This window comes from Talpa occidentalis, unplaced genomic scaffold (genome assembly GCF_014898055.3).
Source record: "Talpa occidentalis isolate TD23 unplaced genomic scaffold, MPIMG_talOcc4v2.1 talOcc4.3, whole genome shotgun sequence".
Classification (NCBI taxonomy): domain Eukaryota; kingdom Metazoa; phylum Chordata; class Mammalia; order Eulipotyphla; family Talpidae; genus Talpa; species Talpa occidentalis.
The window spans coordinates 129,173,558-129,188,359 of NW_023603184.1; the positions used below are offsets into that span (position 1 = coordinate 129,173,558).

At 39.6% G+C, this 14,802-nt stretch overlaps 1 protein-coding gene and 1 long non-coding RNA gene across 4 annotated transcripts in view; one reads left to right on the forward strand and one right to left on the reverse strand.

The window, feature by feature from the left end:
• Positions 1–14,802, reverse strand: part of PLEKHM3 (pleckstrin homology domain containing M3) — a 181,556-nt gene that overhangs the window by 41,744 nt on the left and 125,010 nt on the right. The window lies entirely within an intron of this gene.
• The window catches only part of LOC119256153 (uncharacterized), a 51,868-nt gene continuing 41,954 nt past the window's right edge, over positions 4,889–14,802 (forward strand). Inside the window, exon 1 of the long non-coding RNA XR_005127645.2 lies at positions 4,889–5,072. This is a non-coding gene — a long non-coding RNA (uncharacterized LOC119256153). The remainder of the gene's footprint in view (positions 5,073–14,802) is intronic.

A 14,802-nucleotide genomic window follows, 5' to 3' on the forward strand; every position in this document is an offset into this window, starting at 1 on the left:
TGTGATTAACTTACAGGGAAAACTTCAAAAGAAGCTTGTTGAATACCCCCAGGAATGTAGAAAGGGAATATCTGTGGAGATAGATAAAAGGTGACTTTAACCAGACTAATTAGAAGATACCCTGGGAAATTTTCAAAAGAAAGTGAAATAATGTCACCAGCTTTTTTATTCCCCTGCTTGCTGAGTGCCATTCAAAGAAGGAGTTAATGCTTTTTAGGAATCATCCCCTCACAGGTGTGCAACCAGATATGTTTTTCTGAAGATGTCTGCAAATCCCTTCCTTTCATCAATGCATTTAATTAGTTAATGTTTAGATAGCACTTAGGGATGAAAAGTACAATATAAGTGCTCCACATTATTATTACTTAACAGCTTTTAAGGGACTAGCAATGGCTAAGATTAAATGAAAAACCAAAATGAGTAGTTGGCTAGTAGGTTGTGCTCTAATAAATTGCTGGGTCACTGGTGTGAGGAAAAACAATCCCTGCATATAAATTAAAATAGATGCTCTTAGTTAACTTAATGCCATTGTCTTGAGAGTGCTGGTAATTTTTATTTTTTGCCTCAAGGTATCAACAAGTAGGAAACCACCACTCATCACATAGTATTGATAATAACTTCACACATTTTGTCTTTCAAGAATATTGTCTGTTGTGTTTGTGGCATCTATAAGCTGACATCTATATATCTAGAATATGGATTCAAAATCATATGGAGGGCCTCCCCGGTGGTGCAGCGGTTGAGCGCTGGGTTGCGAAGCTCCCCGCGGCCTCTGTGGCGCCAGTTCGATCCCCGGCTGCTCCCCGGCCACCAGAGGAGGGTCCCGCATGGCGCGCAGACCTCTCCTGCCGCCCGCTGCTCCCCTCAGCAGTGTACTTCGTTCCTTCTGCCTGCTCTGCTCCCTGCTCTGGTTCTGGTGAATTCTCTCACCCTCCCGCGCTTCTGACTGTACCCAGTGCATGTATAAACAAACAAACAAATAAACAAATAAATAAATAAATAAAAATACATGCCTCTTTAAAAAAAAAATATGGAAATTTTGTATACAGTAAAGGTGGAGAAAGATAATTTATTTAATAAATGATGTTGGTTGACCATTAGGAGAAAAAAAAGATGAATCTCAAATTCATTCATAAAAATTGTTATTCCGGGCCTCCCCGGTGGCACAGCGGTTGAGCGCTGGGTTGCGAAGCTGCCCGCGGCCTCTGCGGCATCGGTTCGATCCCCGGCTGCTCCCCGGCCACCAGAGGAGGGTCCCACATGGCGCGCAGACCTCTCCTGCCGCCCGCTGCTCCCCCCAGCAGTGTACTTCGGTCCTTCTGCCTGTTCTGCTCCCTGCTCTGGCTCTGGTGAATTCTCTCGCCCTCCCGCGCGTCTGACTGTACCCAGTGCATGTATAAACAAAACAAACAAACAAACAAATAAATAAATAAAACATGCCTCTATAAAAAAAAAAAAGAAAAAAAAATTGTTATTCCAGACAAATCAAAGATTAAAATATAAAAAGACAGCCAAGAAAAGTGTTTCTAAAACTGTAAAAATGTGGTAGAGAAAAATGTTAGAAAAACATTTACGTGGGGTAAATGTTTGCCATTGTAGAAGGCATAAAGAATGATAAATCTGAATACATAAAATTTAAAAATTAGTCCAAAATGCCAATTAGGAAGTCACATGACAACAAACTGGGAAAAATATTTCCTATTTATATAAAAAAATGCCATTTGCTTAAAATAGAGATCTTTTAAATTAATAAGAAAAAGATCAAAATTATAATTTAAATATAGGCTAATAACTAGGCAATTCACAAGAACTACAAATGGCAAATAACATATTAAAAGGGTCTCAACCTGACTTACAATGGGAAAAAAATATAACTGTAAATCATGGTGTTAATTCGATTTTATCTGTCAGATTGGCTAGGATTAAAAATATCAGAAAGTTAACTGTGTAGGAAAAAGGTATTCTCAAGACAGTGAATGGAAGTATAAATTGGTTCCACCTTTTCAGAAGGCAACTGGCAATGCAATGCTTGCTTACTCTTTGACCTGGCAGTCTCATGTTAATGTATTTACACTATAGATATATTCACATAAGGACACATAAGGGTGTTTAATGCAGTGTTGATTGTAATACAGAAAAATTGCACAGGTTAAAAATTAAGATAATGATCCTATTCAGCCTATTAAAGTAAATATATGTGTACTCAATATGCATATATGTCCAGATGTCCACAGTTCACTATTTAGTGCTACAGGTAAGATTAACAAAGGTAGTTTGATTCCACTTATGATAAAAAGAAATAATACCATTTCTAAATCTGTAGAAATGACTTGCAAAAGACTGACTATAGTCAACAAAATGTGTCTTTGCAGAGTGGAGTGTGAGGAGAGAGGCCAGACTTGAAAAACATAGTTCTATAACAAACTATCAGAAGGAAAAGCCAAGAAAACAATCCCACTGACAACTGCATCAAAAAGAATAAAATACCTAGAACTAAATTTAGAAGGTGAAAGACCTGTATGCTAAAAGTTATAAGACACTGATGAAAGAAATTGAAGACAGAAATGGAAAGGTATTCTGTGTTCATGAACTGGAAGAATTAATATTGTTAAAATGTCCATACTACCCAAAGCAATCTACAGATTCAATGTAATCCATATCAAAATTTAAAACCCATTTTTCAAGGAAATAGAACAAATAGCCCTGTGATTCGTATGGTCCACAGAAGATCCCAAATAGCCAAAGTGATGTTGAGGGAGAAGAACAGAGCTCGAAGCATCACGATTCCTAAACTTAAACTATATTACAAAGATATAGTAAGAAAAACTATATACTATTAGCATAAAAGCAGACACATAGCTCAATGGAACAGAATACAGACCCCAGAAATAAACCCAAGCATATAATGTTAATTATGACAAAAGAGCCAAAAACATACAATGGTGAAAAGACAAGCTCTTTGATAAGTGATCTTGGGAGAACTGGACAGCCACATGCAAAAGAATGAAATTAGATCACTATCTTACACCATATACAAAAATTAACTCAAAATATATTAAAGACTTGAACATAAAGCCTCAAATCAAAAACTCCTATAAGAAAACACAGGTCGTAAACTCCTTGTTGTTGGTCTTGGTGACGACTGTTTGTATTTGACATTAAAAGTAAAGGAAACAGCAAAAATAAACAAGTGAGAGTACATCAAACTAAAAAACTACTGCACATCGAAAGAAACTATCAACAAAATGAAAAAGTAATCTAAGAAAGGGGAGACAATTTTTACAAATATTTTCTATAAGGGGTTGATTAAATAGCAAACACCACATACAATCTGATTAAAAAATGGGCAGAGGCTCTGGCTAGACATTTTTTTGAGTAAGTTATGCAGATGGCTAAGAGGTACATGAAAAAAGTGCTCAGCATTATTATCTGGGAAATGCAAATCAAAACCACAATGAGATATCACCTTACACCTGTTAGAATAGCTATTTCTAAAAGGATGAGATAATTCTTAATGAGGATGTGGAGAAAAGAGAACCCTAGCCCTGTGCACTGTTGGTGGAAATGTAAATTGGTTCAGTCGCTATGGAAAACATTAGGGAGGTTCCTGAAGAAATGAAAAAAAGAACTATCACATGGCCCAGCAATCCCACTTCTAGGTATCTATTTGAAGGAAATAAGAACACTAACTCAAAAAGATGTATCACTCCATGTTCACTGAAGTATTATTTACAATAGTCAAGATATGAAAACAACCTGTGTCCATTGATGGGTGAACGGATAAAGACAATGTGGGGGTATGTGTGTGTGTGTATACACATATACAAAGTGTATACATATATGTATATTCAGCCATAATAAAGAAGGATATATATATTTATCCAATAGCTGGGGTACAGGCCAGAGGTGTGGGAGGGTGAGAGGATTCACCAGAGACAGAGTGGGGAGCAGAACAGGCAGACAGACCATAAGCACCACTGAGGGGAGCTGTGGGCGCGAGAGGAGAGGTCTGCTGTGCCATGTGGGAGTCTCCCTGGCCAGCCGGGAATCCAACCCCATGCTGCAGAGGCTGTGGACAGCTTCACAGCTCTGTGCTCAACCCGCTGTGCCACTGGAGAGGCCCAATAAAGAAGGATATTAAGCTGTTATTTGGCATGATGTGGACTGATCTAGAAGGCATTATGTTAAAAATGTAAAATGTAACAAAGTTAAATATATACCATATGCTCCCACTTTGAGGTGAACTCCCTCCCTCTCTCTCCCCACCCCCCCCAAAAACACCAGAGTTTATAGATATAGAGAACAGACTGCCAGAGGCAGGGGTGGGTGGGTGATGTAGGTAAATGGGTGAAGGGGTTCAAAAGTACAAAATTCCATTTATAAAATAAGTAAGTCACTGACACGTAATGTGGAGCATGGTGACCATAGTTAGTAGTATGGTATTGCGTATTTCAAAGTTGCTAAGAGAGTAGATCTTGAGTTTTCGTTACAAGAAAGAAAATTTTAACTGGGGACAGATGTTAACTAGACTTTTGTGGCAATCATTTTTCAAGATATACAAACATTGAATCATGTTGGCCCTGTGAAACTGATAGAATGGTGTATTATTCTTAGTTTCAGGTGTACAATATAACTATACTTCAATTTAAAAATCTATCACAGGTTCAGACGGGATGGTAACTTCTTAAAACAGAAAGGAGGGTAGTAAGAGTGGAGAAGCAAGAACCATCTTAAGAAATATTTGGGTGGTAAACAGTGGAAGAGCATATTGGTGACTGTGTGAATGCTGTTTGTAATGAAGAGTTAAACTATTTTGATATGTGATTGTCAACAGCTGTTAAGCCTCATGCCTGCCTCATCTTGTGCTCCACACCCAGGCTAGCTGCTAAGGAAGCCCAGGGTTCCCCTGCTAGCACCTGCAGGAGATGGAAACCACTTGATCTCCTGCCTTCCTGCTAGAATCCTCGCCCAGGCCCAGCTGCTAATCACAATAAAAGCCCCACGCCAGTCGCTTTCTTCAGCCATTTTGGATCCGCGAACAACTACCCTGCTCATCCCAGAGACCTCAACAGGTAAGAAACCTTTTTGTACTTTTAAAATATATATACAATTCTGTATTTTGGTGTTTAAGAAACTATATGAATTGCCACTTTCATGATACATCTTTAAATTATTTAAAAAAAAACCGACAGCATGATTTTAGAAGTACATACGTGCAATGTGCATTTGCATCTACATAAGCATCATAGAAATGTGTAAAACCTTCATGTTTTGGTTTTATATGGCCCGTTTTTTCAGTTGTCTCCAATATCCTGTTTATTTTCTTGAAAATTGCCTATCAGTGAGCTTGTCATGACTGTATCGGGCTTGATGTTTGTATCCAAGGAGACCTGTCTGCTTAATCAGAATGTTCCTTGAATTATGGGCATTTTAGGTTTTGGAGGGTAACATTGCCCCATTCAATTAGAATGACTTATAAGATATGCAGAATGTCAACAGTCATATCTAATACCAGGCAATTTAAGGCCGGTTTTTGTTTACATAATTATCACTGAATTCTAGACATTTAATCTTATCTCTTTAAATACCTAACCGGGAGTTACTAAGTAAGCAATATTGTATTTTCTATAAATCTCACATAAATGTTTTAAATACCCTCTTTCAGCTCTGCTTAGTCAGGACTTTTTTTGTCCTGCCCTATCAGAAACAACCCACAGCTCCATCCTCAAAGGCCCATTATTTGATTTTGATCACGTGGTTGGTCCCCAAATTCCACCAGTTTTAGACTGTTTTTGTAATCAACAGGAAGAGACATAGTATCAGTATCATATTTTTTATTCATTTCCCAGATTTTCAGAGGTTACAATAATTTCACATCACCCTGAGCACCATGCAAGGGAAATGCATCACCCAACGTGAACATTTCTACCCCTGAGCTGGTGTCAGTCTTAAGGACAAGTCAATGTACTGACTTGTTTGCTTAGAAAGAACTGAAAACCATGGTCTGACAACAGGAGAACATTCAAAGATAAGAGTAGGCTCACAGAGGAGGGATTCTGAATAGCATTCTCACCTGCGACATATTCAGAGGTCTGGGAAAATCTAACTGGGGAAAAAAAAAGGATGCCCTGAAAACAGCCAATTTCCCAGAGGGCTGAGGGCAGACAGTGTAAGATTTGGTTCAGCGTGAATGTCATTCCTCACACTAGCCCCTGGATGGCCTTTCTCTGTTCCAGGATCCTGCATCACCAGGCTGAAAGGGGAGAGAGTTGAGGCTCATATAGATTCATTTGCTACAGCTGGTAGCTCTAGCAAAGGGAAAACTATCAGCCAAGTCAGAATCTGTCCAAGTTAAGGAGAGTTCAGTTTTCCCTGGGCTGCCTGTGCTTCAGGAGCACAGTTTATTTAAAAAGGATTTTATTGAGTTCGACAGTCTTTTTTTTTTTTTTTAACTGAAGAGAACCCTCTTAGCCCCTAATGGCTGTTCTAAGCTGTTGTAGCATAGCTTATGTAAACTGGGAGGAAAGATTTCATTGGTTATCTCTCTTAAATTTTAAAAAACTGAGATGTAACATATGTAAGGTAAAGTGCAGAGCTCAGTGAATTTTTAAACATGTATGTGAAACTACCTCTGTTGGTCTCCAGCTCCAAGCCATTTTCTATGTCATCACTGGAGGGTTTTATTAAAATACAGATTTGCCCAAACAAGAAAAATGACATTAACAATCACTCCCCAATAGCTGTGACTGTTTATGACTTTAATAAGTGCCATTAACTGCCTGAGACGTAATTCATTATCTCATTTAAGACAATACAAGTCAAGCACTGGCAGGCATACAGCATTAGATAAACAAATAAAATAATTATTCTTCACTGAATGCAAAGAAGTCAGTATTTTTATTGTTACCAATTTATAGGTGACAGCATTGAAGCTCAGAAGGCTTGTCATTTACCTGAAGTTGTTCAGTTTGGGAGTATAGATTAGGGAGCTAGAATTTCAGAACCCAAGTGCTAACCATTATGCTTTCGTGCCTTCTAGAGCTGGCATTTCTTTCTTTCTTTTTTTTAAAGATTGATTTTTAAAATATTTTATTTTATATAATTCTTACATCATTTTTCATTTTTGCACAACGTATGCATTTTCATTTTGCTTATATTCCTCATACAATTGCACCCCCCCTTATTTTGACCCTAATCCTTCCTTTCCCTACCCTTCCCTCTACACCCTCCCACCCCGTAGTGTGTCTCTGGTTTATAGTTGCTTGTTGATTTTGATTTTTACTTTGTGTTAATTAGTCTTTTTCCTGGTCCCTTATTTAGGTTTTCTAAATTCCTGAAATGAGTGAGACCATCTGGTATTTTTCTTTTTCTTTCTGACTTATTTTGCTGAGCATGATCCCTTCTAGCGCCATCCATGTTGCTGCAAACTGCATGTGTTTATCTTTTTTGATTGCTGAGTAATATTCCATTGTGTATATGTACCACATCTTCTTGAGCCAGTCATCTATTTTTGGGCATTTGGGTTATTTCCAAAGCTTAGCTATTGTAAACTGTGCTGCTATAAACATAGGGGTGCAGGTGCCCTTTGGAATTAATGTTTCTGTGTCATTTGGGTAAATACCTAGGAGTGGAATTGCTGGATCATATGGAAGCTCTATGTTTAGTAGGTCAAGAAATCTCCATACAGCTCTCCACAGTTGTTGGACCAGTTTGCACTCCCACCAGCTATGCAGGAGAGTTCCTTTTTCTCCACACCCTCGCCAACATTTAGTTTTTTTAATATGTGCCATTCTCACTGGTGTAAGATGCTCATTGTAGTTTTGATTTGCATTTCCCTGATTACAAGTGATGTTGAACATTTTTTCATATGCTTGTTGGCCATTTGTATTTCCTCTTTGGAGAAGTTTCTTTTTAGCTCTTCTGCCCATTTTTTGACTGGATTATATTCTTTTTGTTGAGTCTCATCAGCTTTTTGTAGATTTTTGTGATCAGTTCTTAATCATTAGTGTTGTGTGCAAAAATTTTCTCCCAGTCGGTGAGGTTTCTCTTTGTTTTGGTTATTGTCTCTTTTGCTGTGCAGAAGCTTAAAGATTGATTTATTTATGCATATAAGAACTGGGGTATAAGCCAGAGGTGCAGGTGCTGGGGGAAGGGAGTTGAGCGTATTCACCAGAGAGAGCGGGGAGCAGAACAGGCAGATCTACTGAAATACACTGCTGAGGGGAGCAGTAGGCGAGACAGGAGAGGTCTGCTGCGCCATGTGGGTAGCTCCCTGGCCAGCCAGGGATGGAACTCATGCTGCAGTGGCTGTGGATAGCTTGATAGTGCTGTCTTTAACCCCTGCACCACCAGAGAGGCCCTAGAGCTGGCGTTTCTTTGTGAAACCCCCTGACACCTCTGCAGCTCCTATAGGACAGGCCTCAGCTCTTAGCAAGCCTGACAGTCTTCCACAAGCAAGGTCCAGCCTGTCTCCCACACTTGCCACCATGCATCTGTCCCTGGTTCTCACACGCCGGCCTACTAATCAGGCCCTGAAACAGCTCAAATTTTAATAGCTGCCATTCATGGCTATCATCATGGATTAACTCTGGGTGTTTTCTGCATTTTTAATTCTTACTACTTATTTAGAGCATTTGCAGTAGCTTATTTTATAGATAAACTGAGACATAGAAAGATTAGGGAACTTGTTGCAATAGCAACAAAGTTGCACTTGAACTCAGGCCTGACTTCAGGGCTTGGTGCTTTCTCCTCTACTACAGTTTCGTCACCTGCTCGCATACCTGGCTTAAATGTCATCTCGTTCCAAGTCATTTCTTACTTTGCCCCATCTTGCTCTGCTGCCTTCATCTAAACAGAGCACTTGAAAGGAGGAATGTCTCTTGCTCTATTTCTATTCTGGGCCTTTCCCAGCACATGTAACCTTTGCATTTAAAAAGCTGAAGCTAAGTATTTCTGAAATATTCCTACTGCAATCTTGGAACCAAACATTTAAATTGCGACTTTGTCCAACAAAATGGCAAGTCTTTGACCAGATAGGGAGATATTCTAATGGTACAAACACAGAGGTCAAACTGAGAAGTTGCTGCCAATTAAACACCACATGTACTTTGGAGGAACCTCTAGGGGGTGTGTGATTCATGGGCTCCTGGGACATGTATAATTCCTGAGGGATGAGCTAACCAGCTCTCCAAACATGAGGACAATGGAGGATGAATTCTCTGGGCAGCCAGAAAGGCCATAATGGGCAATTTTTGAACCTATCTTAAAAAGCATTTTATCATTGGAATTGCTAACATTCTTGGTGATTATGTAGAATAAGAAATACTGAAGCATTTGAACATTTGGTACATGTTCAGCTCCTTCTGTACTTCAAAAGTGAATATCAATGTGCAATCTGTGAAAGTCTCCCAACTTGACAGGAAGCGGTTGGCTCTGTAATAGTCTCCTGACAAGTGCTGGCAGCAAGTGGTTGTGATCAATCATACTTGCATTTAAGATTATAAAATAAGTCCCTGAATTCTTTAACTTCTGAGTTCACTTGTTATTCTTCCATATATTTAAACTGCACATGTATTTCAAGTCCCAAACTAAAAATATTCATGGTTAAAAAAAACAAAAGTCGAATTTAGCATCAGCACAATTAAGATAATTAAAAAAAAATTTGGGTTGACTCCAAATTTGGTGATTCCAAACCTGATCTAGAAGAATAAAAGGGCAGGCATAAGTAAGACAATTTTGTAAAACAAGAATATGAGGATATATTTGTACTACTAGACATCAATATATATCATAAAATTCAAATAATTGGTCCTGGCATTGAAATTGCTATTGAGGAAATAGAAGTGATTGCTCAGCAACAGACTTCAGGACATACATATAATTAGATTATGATGAGTATGGATTCAAAAGTCAGCACTGAAAAGATGGATTATTAAAAAGCAGCTGAAGTCAGAAAGAAAAAGAAAAATGCCGGATGGTCTCACTCATAGCAGGAATCTAGAAAATTTAAATAAGGGAGCAGGAAAATGAATAACTACAAGAAAGTGAAAATCAAAATCAACAAAAAACTGAACCAGAGACACTTTTTGGGGGGTGGGGGGCCGGAGGGGAGGGATTGGGGTCAAAATGGGGGGGTTGCAATTGTATGGGGAATATAAAAATAAAATTTATTATTAAAAAAAAAAACAGCTGAACTGACTATTTAACCAGTTGGGGGAAAAATCAAACTATTTTCACTCTACAGCACAAAGTAAAATAAATCTCAGAAATTTATTATAAATTAATGTATAAAGCAAGCTATTAACAAGAAAATGTAAATGACTATATGATCTGAGCATGGCTTAAATGCCAATGGGGAAAAACTCACACAAGGGGAAAATAGATCTGAACACACAGAACCAAAAAGTTCTGTTTATCGAAAAACATCATATTAAATCAGGGGCAAACAGCCAAACTGGGGAAAATATAACACATAATAATAAATAACTCATGCATTAACTGAAGAAAATAGTCTGCTCTCATGCAGGCAAAAGATGTGATCAAACAATTCATAAAGAGAAGTAATAATAAGCATATAAAATGGTTAGCTTTACAAACAAAAAAGAGATCTGCAAAGTGGAACAATAATGAAAAATCTTTTTTGTTGCCTTTAAAATTACCCAAGATCTAGATTTGGGCTTTTGTTTTGTGGAGCAGCTCTCAAATTACCCAAGATTTGAATGCTTTATGACAATGGCTAATGTCTCAGTGATAAGGAAGGGAGAGCTTGCTCAAACTATTAGTGGATTGATACAGCAAGTGAATCTGGAGCTTTGCAAAAGTCCAAAACCTCTTACTAAAATAGGTCCTCTTCCGAATCTATTTTAGAGACTCAGAAATGAAATGATTTTGCACAAGACTAGATTATTGTGTTTATAATGATACAAAATTGGAATTCCCCAACTGCCCAATAAACACAGTATTTATGCAGGAATTCAAAGGAGTTAGTGCTTCTGAAGAGTCTTTAATAAATTAAAAATAAAGGCAAGACAGATTTCTATACTGGAAAGAATGACCCATGTTTTATACCTATAGATGCATAAAAATGAGTTCATCAGATGTTCATCTACATGTTAACTATGGTGCTAGGCTCCCAGGAGTGAAACAGCAGCAGCCAACCTGGCCAGGTGTATGCATTTACTTCATCCTTGAGGCACCATTGCAGGGATGTCACTACCTGGGTTTTATTGCTGAATCTTAGCTCCACTGCTCAGTATTCTTAAGTTCAAGGTTACCAGGGCTGGGATCAGAACCTCTCTGCCATGCTGCCTGGATGGTTATTTTCTCTCATGGCTGTCTGCACTTTCCAATTCTTTGCAGTGTATATACTTTCATAACCCAGGGAAAAAACACAATTTTTAAAAAAGCTAATTTGGGCCAAGAGGCCCTTTGAAGTTTTGTGTTCTGTCCCGTGACAGACTGTGGTATGGGAGCCTGTACCACCACCGAGTCCTCATATTCTTCCCTGAGGCGCTGGGTTCCTAGTCTTCAATTTCCCTTCCCTTTCTCCCACTCTTTTCAGTGTAAATCATGGAGTCACCGGACCTCGTGAGGGAGGGAGGCCCTTGGTGCACACGGTGCCATCCCCAGGCCTGCCGACTTGTTTTCTTCTCTCTTGCCCTCTCTTCCTCCCCTCCTGCCTACCCTTAGGCTTTCTAGTACCTTTTGGGGATAACCCTGGCTCAAGGTTCTGGTTTAACAAAACAAAACAGGGCATCCTGGGGTTAACTCTGGTTGGCCTTTCACAGTTCTATGATTAAATTGCATTTTTCAGTGGTTCTGCTTTTAGACTCAAACCCTTTTAAAGAGAAATTTAAGGAGAGCAAAACATAGGAAACAGTGCCAAATGCCAATAACATATTTTAGTCGTTTGGGGAATGGGCAGCTTTAGAAACCGCAAATTCCCACTTATGCAAGGGCTACTCGAGCTTTTTTTCTCTATTGCTTAGTGACAGGAGCCTGGCTTTAGACCATGGTCAAAATTGTGTTCTCTGTTTCTCTTCTCTCTGAAAACAGTTATAAAGGGCCCAGTTATCACAGTGAGAGTTGGCTAATCCTACTACTGTTCTAATCAAATAACAAAATTCATTTTCCACTGATGTAGTTAGCTGAGATTAAAAGGCAGATCCAAGTCTGTCTTGGTACCAGTTATACCTGCTCGACCAGCTCAGTCGTACCGAACCATGAACTCTAGCTTGGTCAGTTCTGCACATGTGATTTCACTGCCAGTTGGCAAGTCTTCGGTACCATGTGCTCAAGTAGGTGTTCTGTCTTTCTCCCAAAGTAAGTTACCGAAAGTGACCGTGCTTTCCAAGGTGAGACCTAGCATGACACAAAATGGAAAGAAGCCCAGAGAGCTCTCTTCTGACTATCAGGGACTATGGGCCCAAACATCAGAGTCCAATGATGAGGTGGTTCTTCTCAGCAAGCCCCCACCCCCACTGTCAGAACTAGATAAAGTGTGGCCCAGCCAGTCACTGGGCATGAACTGCTAAACTGTACTCTATTATCACCAAATAAATTGGAAATAAGGTGCAGTGAGCTTAGGTTTCCATAGCTATGCCTTAAATTATTGGCAAACATGAACTATTACTATCTGAGGATAAGCAGACAGCAGTGACTTTTTAAAAAAAATTTTAATTTTTGCATAGAAGAACTGGGGTATAGGCTAGAAGTGGGGTGGGGGTGAGATGATTCACAGGAGACAGAATGGGGAGCAGAACAGGCAGATTTACTGAAATACACTGCTGAGGGGAGCAGCGGGTGAGACAGGAGAGGTCTGCTGTACCATATGTGGGTTAGCTCCCTGACTGGGGATTGAACTCAGGCCATAGTGGTGATAGCTCTGAGACTTAACCCCTAGGCCACTGAGGAGGCTCCCAGCAGTGACATATTTTAAACTTCTTTAAATACTGAACTGAGTATGTCAGTGGTAAGCGTGGGTAAGGTGTACAGAGCAGCTACAAGCAGGGATACTGTCCTGGAATGATTCCCTGGTGGTCAGTGGCATTAGCAATAAACTAACAAGGGATGAGAGGTTAATTTTATTGCACAAAAGTTACAGTCAACTAACTTGGGAAAAACTGCAAACAAAAAACCCAGAGAAAATAAGAACTATAGAAAAGTTGGGCAACAACGCAGATGTCCTCAACAGAAACGTAGCAAGCTGAATCCAACAACATACCAAAAAAATTATACACTGGGGTTTATCCCAGGAATGCAAAGTTGGTTTCACATCTGAAAATCAATGTAACAGACCACTTTAATAAAGGACAAAAACCACATGATCACCTCAATAGACGGAAAATCTAACACCTCTGTGATAAAAACACTCAACAACCTAGAAAAAGAAGGTAATTTCTTCCGCCTGATACAAACTGTCTATGAAAAACTCCATCAACATTGTTTTTTTTTTTTAAGATTTATTATTATGCATACAAGAACTGGGGTACAGGCCAGAGGTGCGGGGGGTGAGAGGATTCACCAGAGACAGAGCAGGGAACAGAACAGGCAGATGTACTGAAATACACTGCTGAGGGGAGCAGCGGGCGAGATAGCAGAGGTCTGCTGCGCCACATGGGTAGCTTCCTGGCTGGCCGGGGATTGAACTCGTGCTGCAGAGGCTGCGGATAGCTTCCTAGGTTGTGTCTTAACCCCTTGCACCACCAGGGAGGCCCTCAACAACATTCTTAATGGTGAAAAACAATCTCACCCATCCAACCAGGAGCAGATCAGATTTCTGATCTAACATCTGTCAACATTATACTGTAGGTTCTCATCTGGGCAATTAGGGAAAAAAAATAAACTCTAGATTGGGAAGGAATATGTAAAACTCTAGTTTCAGAAGACAAGATCTGGCATATGGAAAAGACAAACATTTTACTGACATGAAAGAAAGCATGTAACTATATTTTGAAAAAGATTTTGTAACTCTGTCCACTTATGTTGCTGTACTCATGGAGAATCAGATACCAACATCCAGTTCAGAGTTATGGAAATGCTTATTAGGAATCCCATTTGAAATAAGTTAAAAAGGTAATGTCACTGTGAGAGCATGGGATAACTGCCTCATTGTCAACATAAAGAGGTACCTATATTTTCATTACCTAAAAAATCAGTTGCTCTTTCCCTTCCCCTAGCTGCTAAATATATTAAATATTATTTGAGTACCTGCTGGAAATATGTTCAGAGTGTCAATGAGTAGGGCTGCTGAATTATTAGTCTGTTCACACGTCCCTATATTTCAGCCTGTCCCTTCCTCCGGGAGGTACTCTGGGCCATGGCTACTCCAGGAGAACAAAGGTGACATGAGCCTGGACAGCCTGGGTCATGAAAGACTCCAGGTGGACCTGGGGCTTAAGAGTCAGACCAGGAGTGAGCTATTGCTGGAACTGAGGTCTGAAACTGCTGAAACTGAGGTCATTGAATTGATGTGGATGACAACCTGCGTGTCTCTACAAAGATCCTTTATGAAACAGGAAAGTCATAAGGGATGTCTTGGAATTAGTACAATGAAAGCTCCAAGCAAGCCAGTAATATCCAATTAGTCTACAGAGTGATCCAGGGGTTTGGGAATGTCTCAGTCTGATTGCCGTCTGATTAGTTTCTATGTTCTTCCTTAGCGCAGTGACTATGGCAGGGATCCTAGTGCTTTGGGTTTGCTGGCCAGTCCCGGCCTTGAACTTGCCAGATCTTCCCTGGCCAATTCAGACAACTATATATCCTGGAAAACCACCTTATATTCTTCTGGCGTCTTTCAGTTTT